This window comes from Castor canadensis, chromosome 15 (genome assembly GCF_047511655.1).
Source record: "Castor canadensis chromosome 15, mCasCan1.hap1v2, whole genome shotgun sequence".
Lineage (NCBI taxonomy): Eukaryota > Metazoa > Chordata > Mammalia > Rodentia > Castoridae > Castor > Castor canadensis.
Window position 1 is genome coordinate 85,668,320 of NC_133400.1, and position 15,296 is coordinate 85,683,615.

The window sequence follows — 15,296 nt, forward strand, 5'->3', positions numbered from 1 at the left end:
CCTTTCTGCCCTTGCAACTTTTATAATCGGGCCACTTGGGTATCCATGAGAAGAACAATTCCCTTTACTGTGCCACGTGTTTTCTTTTAATAGAAAATATTGCCTATATGTCCAGGGCCACATGGAAGGACTTACTTGAATCCTTAGCTAAAGGCTAGCTTCAGTCCAAATACATGTGGAAAGAAGGAAAAAGAATCTTCTTATTTTTTAGCTACCCTAAGAAAGAGACCATTAAGGTAAGAATTCATTTTTAGTCAACACACATAAGATGAATGAGGCTTTGAGAACTGACTGTTATTTTCTCTAAGTAAGTTTGAGGTCATTGGCCTAAGGTGGTAACAACAGATGATTGGCAAATGGAATAGCAAAATGGTAGACATCGGAAATACTCATTTTAGGTATAAGTGAGTGAGCTGGTAAGGCAACATATAAGTTCTAGTAAATGTTAAAAGGGGATCCAGTTGAAGGTGTTAACTATACAGTTGTCATGATGGTAGTCCTGATGGCCATGTCGTGATATACAAACAGAAAATGTAAATGGTCAGACTGAAGTAATGCTAGAGTTTTTGGGGGAATTAATTGCAGACCCCAAAGCAGCAGGTAGATAAATTTGCTTCTGGGGATTGATTGAAATGCCCAGTGTAGGGACCTTCTTCAGTAAAAGAGGAAGGAAAAGTCAGGTGTGCTTTATCGGTTCCTTTTTTTTTTTAACCCGCTGTGACTAATCTAAATCCTAGGGACATTTTTTCCTAGGAATATTCACATTGACTTGCAAGCTGCCACTTCTTGAAACTCTGTATGTTAAAATGAAAATTAGACTGGGTAGTGGGCTAATCTTCCTACTGCAATATTCTAACTAGGAATGCTCTTACGCATGAGAGCAGCTAATATCTTCCCAGTACCTTTTCAATGTGATCCATTTGTATTATTTGCAACTTACAACTTTCACATGGATTGCTTTGCTCAATAGATATTCCAGCTTAAAATTTGACCTATTAGGTCTAATAAGGGTATCACTTCAAGTAAAACGGTGGTTGATTCTTGGTCTTTAGGGGAAATAACCTACAAATGTTGATGCTTACCTTCTGATCTATTGAAGCAGAGGTACAATGAGAGACAGATTCTGTTCAGATAGACAAAGGAGATGGACACAGAGAACATAAGAAAAGTCAGAGTCCTGGCCCTAATTGGTCTTTGTGGTTACTGCCAAATCCATCTCCCCCACCTAATTCCCTACCCCCTTCTTTACTTAAGCAGGAAAATAGAGGATATATGTAGCTACCCAGAATCCATAAACTTGTTAAAAGTATTTTAATTGTGAGATCACACCCATCCAAAAGAGAAAGCATATGTTCTTTATATTTTTCTCCAGGATTGGAATTGTTGCTTGGGAGTTGTTTTCATTTCTAGCTTTTCCACATGCATAATGAAACAAGATTCTTTTCTTTATCATGATTATTAATAAGCAATAGTGTTAAAGAGCACTTCATTTAGATGAACCGTGCTAGAGGGCAAGGGAGATTGAAATACCCTATAAATTATTGAATAGTCTATGGAAACTGATTTATTAAATTCCTTTGCTGTTTGGAAAGTCTGTGTATGCTCAATATCCACTTTTTCTGAAATCTTACCTACTCTTCATTGCCCACCTACATGCTTACTTTCTGCATAGATTTCGCTCATCCAAACATGGCCCCTTCATCCTATAAACTAGGATGATACTGTGTGCTTTGTGAAGGTATTACATAGTATGCTACAAAATATTTATTTTTCTAGATCCTTCAGCTGTCCAATTGAAAAACTGCTAGGTAGCTTAAAGTGAGATTTGTAGACATTTACATAAGATGATGGTATTTTTTGTTGAGTAAAATTTGTATATGTCTTTTCTATTCTAATCCATGACACAACTGTTTGTGTAGATATTAGTTAAAATCAATTATCATTATGCCCTAATTGATCTTGATATTTTAGTGTAAAAGTGTTATAGGCTGTATTCCTTGATCCAAAATATATTATATTTGAGCCTTTAGGCAAGTTATTTATTTCTCTGAGCTTTTCCTTACTAATTTGCAGAAGAACACTGGTACTTTTATCATATAATTCATGTGCATTTATATATTCATATAATTTATCATCATTATAAAAAATGAATGATTATTTAGAGATGAAATGACATGTAAAATTCCTACAAGTGAGATATTCATGTAATTTCTAGGGAACTGTAGGACTCCCATGATCTATGTTGGAAGCCCAACAAATTTCAAAGTAATTGGAAAGTTGGAGCTTTCAAGTACTTGCACTTGACTATTAGCAGGCAAGACACAAGATAGAATAAATTATAAAATCCTGCAAATTTATACTTTTTGTAGGGAAGACAAGATTCTATCATCTTAGACATTGATGAACTCAAAGTCCAGTAAATCCAAATAGATTAGCAAGGGTTCATGAACATGATGGAACCAAATGCCGTAAGAATAGGCAAAAATGCTATGAATACTGAAAGAAATATCACCTTGAAAGATATAAGTAAAAGCACTAACTTAAGTACATTAACAAAGCAAATAGACCTTTCTGCAAATGTAGAAAAAGGCAAATACAGTGATCTTTCCAGATTCTTCTGAACACCAAAGAGAATGACAAAAACTTACAAATCTTAGACAAACTGTGCTGACTGATGAGCAATAGTGTATCTCTCTCTGTGCACATTTAATCTCTGTAATCATGTCTATTGCAGGAAGAAGAGCATGTCAAAATATAAGGTCTGGAGACTCCAGTTAAGTGCCATGGCTTAATATCAGACTATTAAACACATTTGCAAGAAGGAAAAAATGCTGTTGCACTTACAGTGATGAAACCATTTGCTACTGGCAGTTTGACAGAGTGGTAAGATAGATTTCACAAATGTTGGCTTATTTTAGAAAGCAGCAATTCACAACCAGTATTGGGTGAGATGGACATCCATACCAATATAACCTATATAACCTATATAGTATCTGAGGACAAAAGTATTTTTAGTTGATAGTTTTGGGATTTCTCTGGCATGAGATCTAAGACAGACTGTGATAATTTTGTGAGGGGATGGCAAATGTCACCATGGTCACAAATTATTGCAAAGTGGAAAAATCTATGGGGGTTAAAATAATTCCATCACATTTTGAAGCCAACACAACTAAAGTATACAGTTACAAATGTATAGGCATGTCAATAAGGAAGCAACATATTTGCCCACAAATTTTCTCATTTTGATGAAAGTTTGAAATGGCAGAAGTAGGACTAGAGAAAAGGGATGGGATTTTTGAGACAGATAGTGTTTGTGTCCTGCATCTTACACTTTTCTGCTTTATTATTTTAGGATCATTGATTAGGGAAGATGCCCCCCATACTTCTGTATCCTCTTTTATAAAATGAGTGTGAGATTTCTCTCATGGCATTGTTGAAGAAGAGTGATGGCTTATATGGTTCATTAAGTTTCCTCTATATAACAGGCACAAAATAAATGATAAAATTGTATTCTTAATTCTATTATGGTTTCAGTTGAAAAAATCCACGGTGAGTTCACATTAACTTTCTGACTTTCAATACTAGATAGTTATTACTTTAATAATACCTTGAGAATCAGGGTCAACAGAGATGATATCCCAGTACACTGGCTCATAATCTCCATTTATGATAAAGAGAGATGTGTTCCTGACCTAACTTATTTTTATGAACATGGATATTTGATTCCATTTTCGAATAAGTATTCTTCTCATCCCTTAGAAAATAGACATAGTTTAAGCATTCACTTGTAACTAAATGGTATGGTATTATTAACAAAAATTGGGGTATCTTTGAGAGGAAACACACCAGTACATAATTACTGTCAGAAATAATGATTTGAAATGAAGTATATCAAGGTCAAAATTATTTTTTGGTAAGTATCCTTCAACTTAGAGTTAACAACTCCTCAGAGGAAATCAATTCATTCAGTTACCTAGGTGTATTTGTGATAACCTGTTTATTTGAAACTATTGAACCTGGACAGTATGTTATTGGAAGTTACAGGTATTGTAGGTACTTCATTCAAAGTAGGAGTTTAGTAGTACTTTAACATTTTTTGAGTTGATGTAGTTGAAGCCTGTCTCCAGGGAAGAAATCATTCAGCCTCTATTGCCCATTTGTCATTTTGTTGGTGTGAACTTAGAATCCCTGTCTGAGAATGTCTTGGCTCTGTTCAACCACACTGCGTCTACATCTCCATGATTGGTTGAGTTGCTTTAGATTCTCACTTAGATGCTGGTAAAGTCAGATATGGACTCTGTTAACTGGTTGCATAGACTATCCTGGATAGTTCACATTTTTTTCCAGTAATGTTCAGGGAAATTCATTTGTAGGGTAAGACATTTCTTTGGATACTTTGAGTCTTATCACTTGGTGAAATCTACCAAATTATCAAAAATATGCTACATGTATACATGTACTCCAGAGACGTTCAACTTCACAATATGGCAAGTTATAATATTTACTTTACACCCACTTTAAAGATGTTGGATGTAGCATGTGAATTTCATTTAAGATAACATCACACCCCTCTTAGTAATAGATTAATCCTTTTGAAAAACTTACATATGTTTCTCTACTGGCCCAACTAAATTATGTAACTTTGACATTTTCTTCTTTGGTTTGATTATTAAAATTCATATGAGATGTTTGCTTTATGATTTTAGTTGTAAAATCCACTGTGAGTTCACGTTAACTTTCTGACTTCAATACTAAATAGATATTACCTAATGATACCTTGAGAATCAGAATCAGAAAAGATGATTTGCTAATGTAGTGTATAATAATCACTTGCAATAAGGAGAAATAAGTTTCTGAGCTAACTTATTTTTATAAAGTTTTATGGTATATTTTTGCCAACTAATATTACATTATTTTTTCTTTTTTTATTATATTATTGTTGCACTGGAGATACATTGTGACATTTACAAAAGATCATAGTTGTATTCACCCCCTCCACATCATTCTTCTTTATCCCCCCATTCCTGGAATAGTTTCAATATATCTCATTTTTTTCCATTTTCAAACATAAATGCCCAATATTTCCATTATATTCAGCCTCCTTTAACCTTTCCTTATATTCTCCCCCTCCCACTGGTTCCAACCCTCCCCAGACAGTACCATTTTTACCTTCCTGTTCTCTGTTTTTTGAAAAATATAATTTTTGTTGTTTGGGATAACTCTACAGGTAGCTCCTAGTGACATTTCCATGTATATAGGTATTATAACTAAAATTGGTTTGTGATCTCTGTTTTTCTCCTTTCTCCTTTTTTGGTTCCATTTTTTTGCACTCAATTCTCCTTTGTTCAAATTTCTTTTAATATTCTTTTGAGTTCCTTGTGTCATATGAAGTTTTCGTTGTTGACGGTGTTTGTTTTGAGACATTGTCTCATCATGGAGCTCAGGTTGGCCTCATATAGGCAATCCTTTTGCCTCAGTCAGTTGAAGGTTTTGTAATCAATGACATGGTAGTCATGGAAATGCAACGCTGGGATCTCTTTCAAGAGTCAAAGCTGGGGTGCATAGTCTATTGACAACCCTATGAATCCATTACTACCAACGAAACCATACTTTTTCTATACAAGCTTATCAGAAACAAAGACTAAAGCATGTAGAGGTACTAGTGCTGGCTCATTCCTATTGGACATTGACACTTTTGGAGGGGGACTTTGGTTTAGGGATTCCCAGTCAGCCTGACTCCACCTTGTGTTAAATTGTGCAGGTCTTCTGAGCAGTATAACACACCTCCTGCTCAATCTTCTTTCTCTTTCATGGCATAATGCTAAAGGTTTTGATGGTCTACACATGCTTCCTCCACTCTTTGTTTTCACATGAACTGCTCCCAGTACTTCTCTGAAAATCTTATGTTCTGCTTAGTGTCTACTTCTTGGAAGACATGAATTAAGAGGGATTATTTCAAGGGTGGTCTGCACAAATACACATTAAGATGAAGTATTATATGGGCAAAGATAGCTCTCAAAATAAGACATAGGTCTGATTGTTAAAGATTTCATGAGTAGTTATTGAGGGAACGGGGAAAATGTTATGGCAGGTGAAATAATTCAAGCACTGGATGATTCAAGCATTTGAAAAATATAGGGAAATTAATGCTTATATTAACAGAAAAATTGTCAGCTTATTACTAAATAATGGTTATCCTGCAGAGGAATAATGAGAAACTGAAGGCTTTTAACAAATAGAGGCAAATAAGAAAGGCAAAGGGGACTTTTAATAGTTTAGAAAGAAGATACTAAGTCCTTCAGCGGAAGAGCAAGAATAGATGAGAAGCAGGCAAGATATTAGTAGTCATTCTCCACAGATCTTCAGCAGGGCAGTTTTGAAATGCTAAAGTCAGGGTCTTGGTTATAAAAAATAGTGATAATCAAAATATAAGACCTGACTAAAATAAGGCAATTAGGATGGACATTACTGGGGATTTTGATTTTATAGAATAGACTTATATCTTCTTAAGAGGCGCTAGCATTTCCCCCTTTAGATTGATAAAGCAGAGATCTCTCTTAAGGAAACAAGTGGCTTTTCATACCTGTTCCCTGTTATAGATTAAATTTTGCCTCCTACTTCCAAATTCATAGATTGAAGTCCTAATCCTCAATGTGCCTGAATTCAGAAATAGAAACTTTAAAGATGTGTTTAACGTTAATTGAGAGATGGGCTCCCAATCAAGCAGGATTAATGGAAGAATTTGAAGAAACAGCAAGATGTACATGCACAAGAAAGATCTTGTGGGGACACTGAGCAAGATGACCATCTGGAGTTGGGCATGGGGGCTCACACCTCTAATTCCTGCTATTTGGAAGACAGAGATCTGAAAGTTTCTAAACTGGGAAAAAAGCTGGTGAGAACCCACCTTAACAAATAAATGTGTGTGGTGCTATACTCTGTAATCCCATTTACATAGGAAGCATAGGTAGTAGCACTGTAGTCTGAGGCTGGCCCTTGTCAAAAAGTATAAAATCCTATCTAAAAAATAACTTAAAGCATGGCTCAAGTGGTAGAGCACTAAGTGCAAGGCTCTCAGTTAAAATGTTGAGAATTCTCAAGACTGCAAGGGAAACCAAACCCATCAACACCTTTTTAAAAAATTACTTATTTTTTTATTTATTCGTATGTGCAGACATTGTTTGGGCCATTTCTCCCCCCACCTCCCGTCCCCTCCCCCACCCTCTTCCTCTTCCCCCACCCCCCTCTCTTCCAGGCAGAACCTGATCTGCCCTCCAACACCTTGATATTGGACTTCCAAATTCTCAATCTGGGAAAAAATAAATATTTGTTTTGAAAGTTACTTGTTCTGTGCTATTTGTTATGACAGTCCTAGTCATCTACACTCTTGACTTCCAGGCCCACAATTAAGTTCACATCCCAGCAAAATGTGCTTGACAGTGCATTGGCATGATAAAGAAAGAAAGTCCATGCTGAAGGAGACTGCAGAATTTGTCAATATGTGCTGGTAGGACCTAGAAGTTTTTATGGATACTTGATAATGGGTGTGGAATAAGAACTGAATAAGCAAAACTTCATTGATTTGCGTGCACTCTCTTAGAACACAATTAAATACTTTGGCAAGGATCTCAGGATTTGGTGCAGACTTCCTGCTAGGATGACTCTTAGAATCCTGAAGAAAGAAAGGGCCCTTACTGAGAAAATCTTCATTCCAAAGTTGTCAGGAGGAAGGGCAGAGAAAGGTAGAAAGAGGCTGAGGAAAACAGGTATGTCAGAAAGGACATGTTCCATGAAGGAAAATGATTTACAGAGGACTATGTATCAAGGGACATCCAGGAATATCAAGACTACTAGGTATGTGTTGGTGAAGAGAGCACAGCATCACTAAAATTTCAGTAGTGATCATTTTCTGCAGGTCAGGGATGAAGATAGGCTAGACAGTCACAGGGTGAGTTCACTGACAGGTCTGGACATAATGTCTCATTCCCATCTCCACTGGATCCATTAATCATCTCCCCATTGACAGGTAGATAACAGAAGCTAACAGCCTAGCAATTGGAGCAACCTCCATACTGGGTCCTATAATGGTAGCTAAGACCCAATAAAAACTTCTGAGACTGAGTCCCACACTCAACCTAAAATAGTTAATCCTTAAAAACATTTTATCCTATGGGATTGGTGAAGATTACTGCTACCATTAAAGACCTAAATGATACAGTGGTGATAGTGCCTAATATATCTACATTTAAATTTGTCAGTCTTGAACTTGTAGAAACTGGATAGATCTTGGAAAATGCCAGTAGATAACTGGAAACTTAATCAAGTAGTACCTCAGGCTACAGTTGCTGTGTGTGGCCACCAAAGATGTAAAAGATCTTCAATGAATGTCATGACGCTATTGATTTGGGGAACATATCCTTTTGTATCCTACTTGAAAATAGAATCCGAAGCTATTTGCATTCTTATAGAAAAATCAAGAATATTTATTTGCAGTTTTGCCTAAGGCCAACTTTTCTTTCCTGTGTCATAATATTATAGAAAGAATTCATGATCAGCATACTATTTCAAGCAGCAGATTGATTGCTTATATTTGTGACATCATACTTATTTGCAAGACCTTGTTCTAGTAGGTGGGAAATAAGTATCATGAAGAGTTAATGACCTATTCCACTTCAGAAAAAATTTTAGCAGTGCAGTGATCAGGATATCCAATCAAATTAGTCACCATGCCACATGCCTGTAGTCTAACCAGCCAGTAGGCTGATGCAGGAGAATGGCAAATCTGAGGCCAGCCTCAGCTTCATTATGACACTCTGTTTCAAAAAAAAATTCACTCATGAGAAAGAAAGCAATAATTGCAATTTGAATTCTCTATTATTTAAAAAAGGGAAGCAAAGTGGCTACCTAATGAGATAAGCTTCTGTGTCTGGAGGCCCAAGATTCTGCATCTAGGAATATTGCTCTCGTCCTTGTACTGAGTGACATAAAGGACAATTAGCTTTGTGAAGTGTGGAAGAGGAAAGGGTATAGATCCCAAGATGCCAGTATAACCCTCCAGACTCTATGTACAGGAGATGTCCTTGGGATAAAATGATAACGTGTGGAGTTTGTGGAAGGCCCAATACGAGAATTATATGGTGGTTCCTAAGGTTGTAGAGTAAGGTTATATTACTACTGACCTGAACTAATTATAGTGGGGAATGATACACCTTTTGAGGAACAACTCTTGGTCTGTTACTTAGAGATAACAGGAGGCAATAAGTAACCATTCATCCTTCATTATACATTATGGTTTAGGTGTTTAGGACATGTAAAGATACAACATTAGTAGGCTCAAGAAAATGTCCATCATAAGATGGAACTGACATTCCCAGCAAGCATGAAGCCCTGAATTCAAATTCCTGTACCGCCAAAACCAAAAATTGAGATGAAACCGATACTTTTTTTGTGTGTGTGTATGTTTCAGTACTGAGACTTGAAATTAGGATCTTGTACTTGCAAGGCAGGTGCTCTACCACTTGCACTACTATGCTAGCTAATTTTTATGTTGTTTATTTTTGAGATAGAATGGTCTCACTTCACACCTGGGACAGGCCTGGACCAAAACTTTATTCATACTTCCCTGAGTAGCTGGGATGGCAGGTGTTTGCCACCACAGCCAGACATTGGTTGAGATGTGGTCTTGTGAATTTTTTACCTATGATGGCCTCGGACTGCAATCTTCCCAATTTCTGCATTCCAAGTAGCTAGGATTATAGGCTTGAGCCACTGCACCAGGAAATTCACACATTTGATAGAAAGTCTGGTCAGGCTTGAATATATGAGTAAGCTACATTGGCAAATAGTTCAAATCACCTTAGCCTTCACTAAAATTGTGCCAGTGCCCTTTTTGGATGTTATACCTATAAATGCACAGCATTTTCATAGAATCAGCTAAAAAAGGGGATAAAAGCTTGGGCTTGTTTTATGGATGGCTTGGCTCAGTGTGTGAGTATAATTTGAAAATGAGTGTGCAAAAAAAAAGTGAGCAGTGGTTACACTGTAGCCACATTTATGGTAACCTTGGAAAACAGTAAAGAGGAGAGGGACTTACCAATAAGTGAACGTTTTAGCAGTGTATAGGTCATTACATTTATGTGGAAGAAGATTCCACATAAAGATTCTAGAAGTGGCCTAGCTAGCTGATCAAGAGCCTATTGGAAAAAGGACAATGGGATCAAAGACAATAAAACTTAGGTAAAAAGGTGTGAACAAACAAATGGGCACAGACTGCTAGTATATCTCATGTCATGGACAACTAAAAGTATCCACCATGGAAGTGGCACTGAGATACCAAGTGGAAGAAAGTGTTGGTTTGGTTAACATTAATCAGTCTTCATTGTTGACCATCCTGGAAGTGGAACTCTGGACACATGAATGGGGTGGCCACTGCAGCTATTTGTGGGATCATCAGCACTGATTCTCATTTACTAAGCTCTAGCTAGCTACTTCTGGCTTTGAGCTTCCTATCTGTTTTAGGAGTAGACACCAATGCTCAGCCTTCAATATAACACTGCTTCTTGAGGATACCAACCAGTCACTTAGAGGCAAGAAGACTGTTTTGGAAGGGCCAGAAATTCTTTTTATAGTCATATAAACTCAATTCATCTATCCTGGTATGGGTTTGCCTTTTCTGCATTCCATGATTAAGGTGTGAGAAGTGATTGATGCATGGTCGCACAATCCCAAACAACATAACATCTGATGAGGGCAGCAAATTAACACTGAAGGAAGTACACAACAAGGAAAGTGAACATGATATTCACTGGTCATATTACTTACACAGGAGTCACAGCTTTTTAAGTTCTTTTATACTTCCTGCCCAAGTATGACCTAGCAACTTCTTTTGCTGAAGAGAGAGAAGTTGGCAGCATGCATGAAACTCTTCATCTGAGTTGCCTTAAAATCAAGTAAGTTACAGAAAAGTGGCCCCATGCATACAGGTGAAAAGATAATTTTTATTTGCAGCACTTAGATCCATGCCCTAGTATATGGAAGTGGATAATTATCATTAGTCATAAAGAAGGGCACATTTCATCAAACTCCTGAAGACAATAAAACTCTCCAGGGCCAAAAAGATTTGTTTGTCTCCTAACATTGTATTCTACACTGATGATTTTGTACTTAATTATATTACTCACATTACCAGGAAAAAAAGGACAATGTGACTTAATTTAAATCTAGGGTTCTATTGAAAGAATAAAAGATTCATTTCAGTCCATAATGGATTCTTACTGTTCTTAAACAAAGTATTGTAATCTCTAGAGATCCACCTTTGTCTGATAAATGCATCACATCAATAATGCAACAATGAAGCTATTAATAGTTTCTATCACATTTCATTTGCACTTCTATTTCCTCAAAGCTATCCTGGAATTTGAGGATAGCACTCTCCATGGGAGTTTGGTACTAGTGTTGACATGCTAATGAAAATATCTAATAAAAGAGTACTTTTTCAATCTTCTTTGGTTGAATGAGGAACACAATACTATCATGTCTACAGGATCCATTCTAAATACTGATTTCTTTGTTCACATAATTACAAATGATAGTAGAAATAATAAAATCTATATGGTACTCATTATAGGACATAAGAAAATTATTGCCTAATCTAAAAATCTAGACAAGTGTATGGAAGGAGAGTCAGAAGATGCACTGAACACTTGCCATGTGCCAGGTGTTGCACTAGGAGGTTTCACGTGATACTACATTTAATTTTCAATCATTCTATAATGACAGCATTTTGCCTACAGTCTGTATCTTAAACATGAAAGAAGAGAGAAAGAGAGGAGAGGGAGAGAGACAGAGAGAGAGAGAGAGAGAGAGAATTTAAATTTTGTTTGCTTGTGTAGCATGGTGCTGTGGCCTTCAATAACTGGGAGAGCATTTTGATCTTGGCTGTTTGCAGATGCTCACATTAAATATAATGAGGGGATTTTGATTAATTTCAAGATTTTATTTGAAAATATTCCTAAAATACTGATGAAAACTTTCACAGAGTATAACTATGAACACCCATATATGTGAGAGATGCATTTGACCATTAACATTTTCTATATGTGTGTATGATGTGTAGAAACACTGATCCATTCTTGTATCCAACTGTCATCCCATCTTGTATACTGGAGTCATTTCAGTATATATTTCAGACATCTCTAAGCATCCTTGTAAATACTAAGGCATGAGTACCATTAAGTACAAAATTACATTTTATAGCTTTTCTTTTAGTGTATAATTTGCATTCAAATACATGTAAAAATCTTTGGCATGTGTTAACTGGGCTTTGAAAAATGCATATACCTGTATACACAGGTATATCCTATCAGTCTGTCTCATCATCCTTTAAAAGCATCAGTGTTCTGATTTTTTTCTGATTTGCATGCCAGTTATAGGATTTCATATAAATAAAATTATACAGCATATGACCTTAATGTTTTTTGAGATTCATCTATGTTGCTCTGTGAATCAATAGTTTGGTAATTTTTATGACTCGGTAGGTAGTCACTCTGTAAATATAATACACTGTTACTGGTTCTGTGACTATTTCCAAATTTTGGCAATTATGAATAACATTGAAATATTCTTTTCAAAACATTTTTATAAAGGTAAGTTCTCATTGTTCCCATGTAAAAACCTAGGACTGGAACTATTTGGTCACAATAAGAGTTTGACAAGAAATGTAGAACTCCTTTCAAAGTGCTTATATCATTTCAGATTCTCTTTAATAATAGGTGAAAATTCATCTTACTTTTTACTCTTGCTTATATTTTGGCAATATAAGTCTATTTAACTTTAGCCATTCTGATAGATGATCCCAGAATCTGGTAGGTGGTATTTGTGGTTTTAATTTGCATTTCATTAAAAATTAATAATGATGACTTTGTCAATGTTGCATGTATATTTTTTGCCCTCATTTTCAGTATGATGAGACAGACTGATAAGAAGCATGAGGACACTTTATGCTGTTGTGATAATATTTTATATTTTGGTAAGGGTTTGTATATTCAGGTATATGCATTTTTCAAAGCCCAGTTAACACATGCCGAAGATTTTTACATTTATTTGAATGTAAATACTTTTTATTGTTTAGTTGTAGGATAAATTTATGTATTATAAATGACAGTTCTTTTTCAAATATATTTTTGCCTATACTTTCTTATCATCAGTGATCATTACCAATTTAAATAGTTTCATTTGAAGAGAAGAGGGAATTTTAATTTTGACAGTGAATAATTCATTGCTCTTTTACAATTATTGCTTTCTGTGGCATAAAAATTCTTTATTCTAAAAGATTTATGATTTTATCTTCTATATTTAGGTCTATTGTTTCCTTAATCTGTACATTAAATAGATCTACGTCTTTAATTACTTGCTTTTTAAAACAATGTTAAATATTATTTTGTTATAGTATTTATTGTTTACTATATTTTATAATTTTACTGGAATAATCTTTTGACCTGTGTATTATCTAAAAATCTTTGGCTTAATTTCTTAGTATTCAAGCTTGTATAATTTTGACATTTTAAATTTTATTGACTCAGTTTATAGTCCAGTTTTATGGTTCAGCTTCTTAAAGGTAATATATATGCCAAAATATTTGTAGCTTGAAGATATTAAATATAGTGTTCTAAAAAATCAGTCAGGGAAACGTGGTACACAGTGCAGTTTGCAGCGCTTATGTTTTTAGTTACGGCATTTGTCCATTGGCACGTGACGGCTGAGAGAGTAGTGATGAATTATCAGTCATTACTACCAGTGTCACCTTTTATTCCTTAATTTTTATTCATGTATTTGAGGTTTTGCTACTAGACTTGCAAATGTTTATGATTGTTACATGTGCCTTATTAGTTGATTCTAATTACTGTGAAATATTCCTCCTTATTTTAAAGCCACTCTCTGTATCAATAAAACCATTTGGGTCTTTTTACCCCTTCTATTTGAATGATATTACTTTGTCATTTTCTTTCAATCTATCTGTGACTTAAAATGTAGAAAACATTTTATAAAAATAAGAGATTATGAGATCTTATTTATCCACTCTGAAGTCTCTGAATTTTAATTGGAATTTTTCATCAATTAACATGTAATATAATTTCCAATGAATTTGATTGGAACTTCTTATTTTTATTTGTCCTCTCTGTTATTGATGATTTTGCTCCTTCATTTTCCTTTCCACTTCTTTTTGATTAACTGAATATTTTTAAATTTCATTTTCTTTAATTTATTTCATCTAGTCATTCTATTGTATTTTTTACTGGTTGCTTTGTTGTTTGATTTTGCATGTATATCCTTAAATAATTTTTTTGGTTTTCCTAGAGCTGTGATACTACATCATTTAAAAATGAAATCTATTTAGCTCTTACATTTATTTATCCACCTCTATCCTTTATGCTGTCATATGTATATATTTTTCTTCTATATATGTTATAAATTTTGGATTATGTTCTAGAGTGACTTTTTATTTTAGTTACTAAATTATTCAACTCTAAAATTTCAGACATTTGCTAGTATTGGTGTAGTAAGATGCCCAATTTTCTGAATTATTGTTAAACTATTTTTATTTAATTCCTTGTATACATTTTCCTTTACTTCTTTAACATTGATGTGATATCTGCTTTCAAGTAGCAATAAATTAAAACCAATATGTAGACTCATTCATAATCAACTTTTATTGACTGATATTCAGCAGAATATAGCCATGCTCTCATTTGTTTGCATGTTTAGTACTTTTTGATGGAAATCTAAGCATGTTAGACCATATCTTATAGCAACTCTGACTTCTATGGGGTTTTGTTCCCTGAGATTGTTGGCATTTTTGTTGTTCTTTTTGTAATATGAGCTTAAACCATAAATTCTGTCTCCTCCAACTTATGAAGTTGCTCATGTCCCTGCTGAGTTTGTTTGAATTTTTAATTTTTCAGTCTGTGTACATAGGTATCTGCTTTGTGTCGAATTTGAGTAATCACTCAATAATTTGGGTAGAAATTTTTCTTCAGTACCTGAATTTTGCAAGACTTTTAAACTTTGCCCAGTGAACTATGTGTGGAGTGAAGTTGAATTTAAACTATGAATCTAAAGTTGAAGCTAGCTCTCGAGTTTTCTTTGCTGGTATCTCTTCAGTCTCCCTGGCATGTGAATAATTTATTCCTTCAGAGATCTCCCCTTACATTTTTTACTGGCCCAATATCGATCCTGAACCAGGACCACAACCTTAGTCTAGCTAAAGAATGGAGATTTTGCTTATCAGTTACATTGAG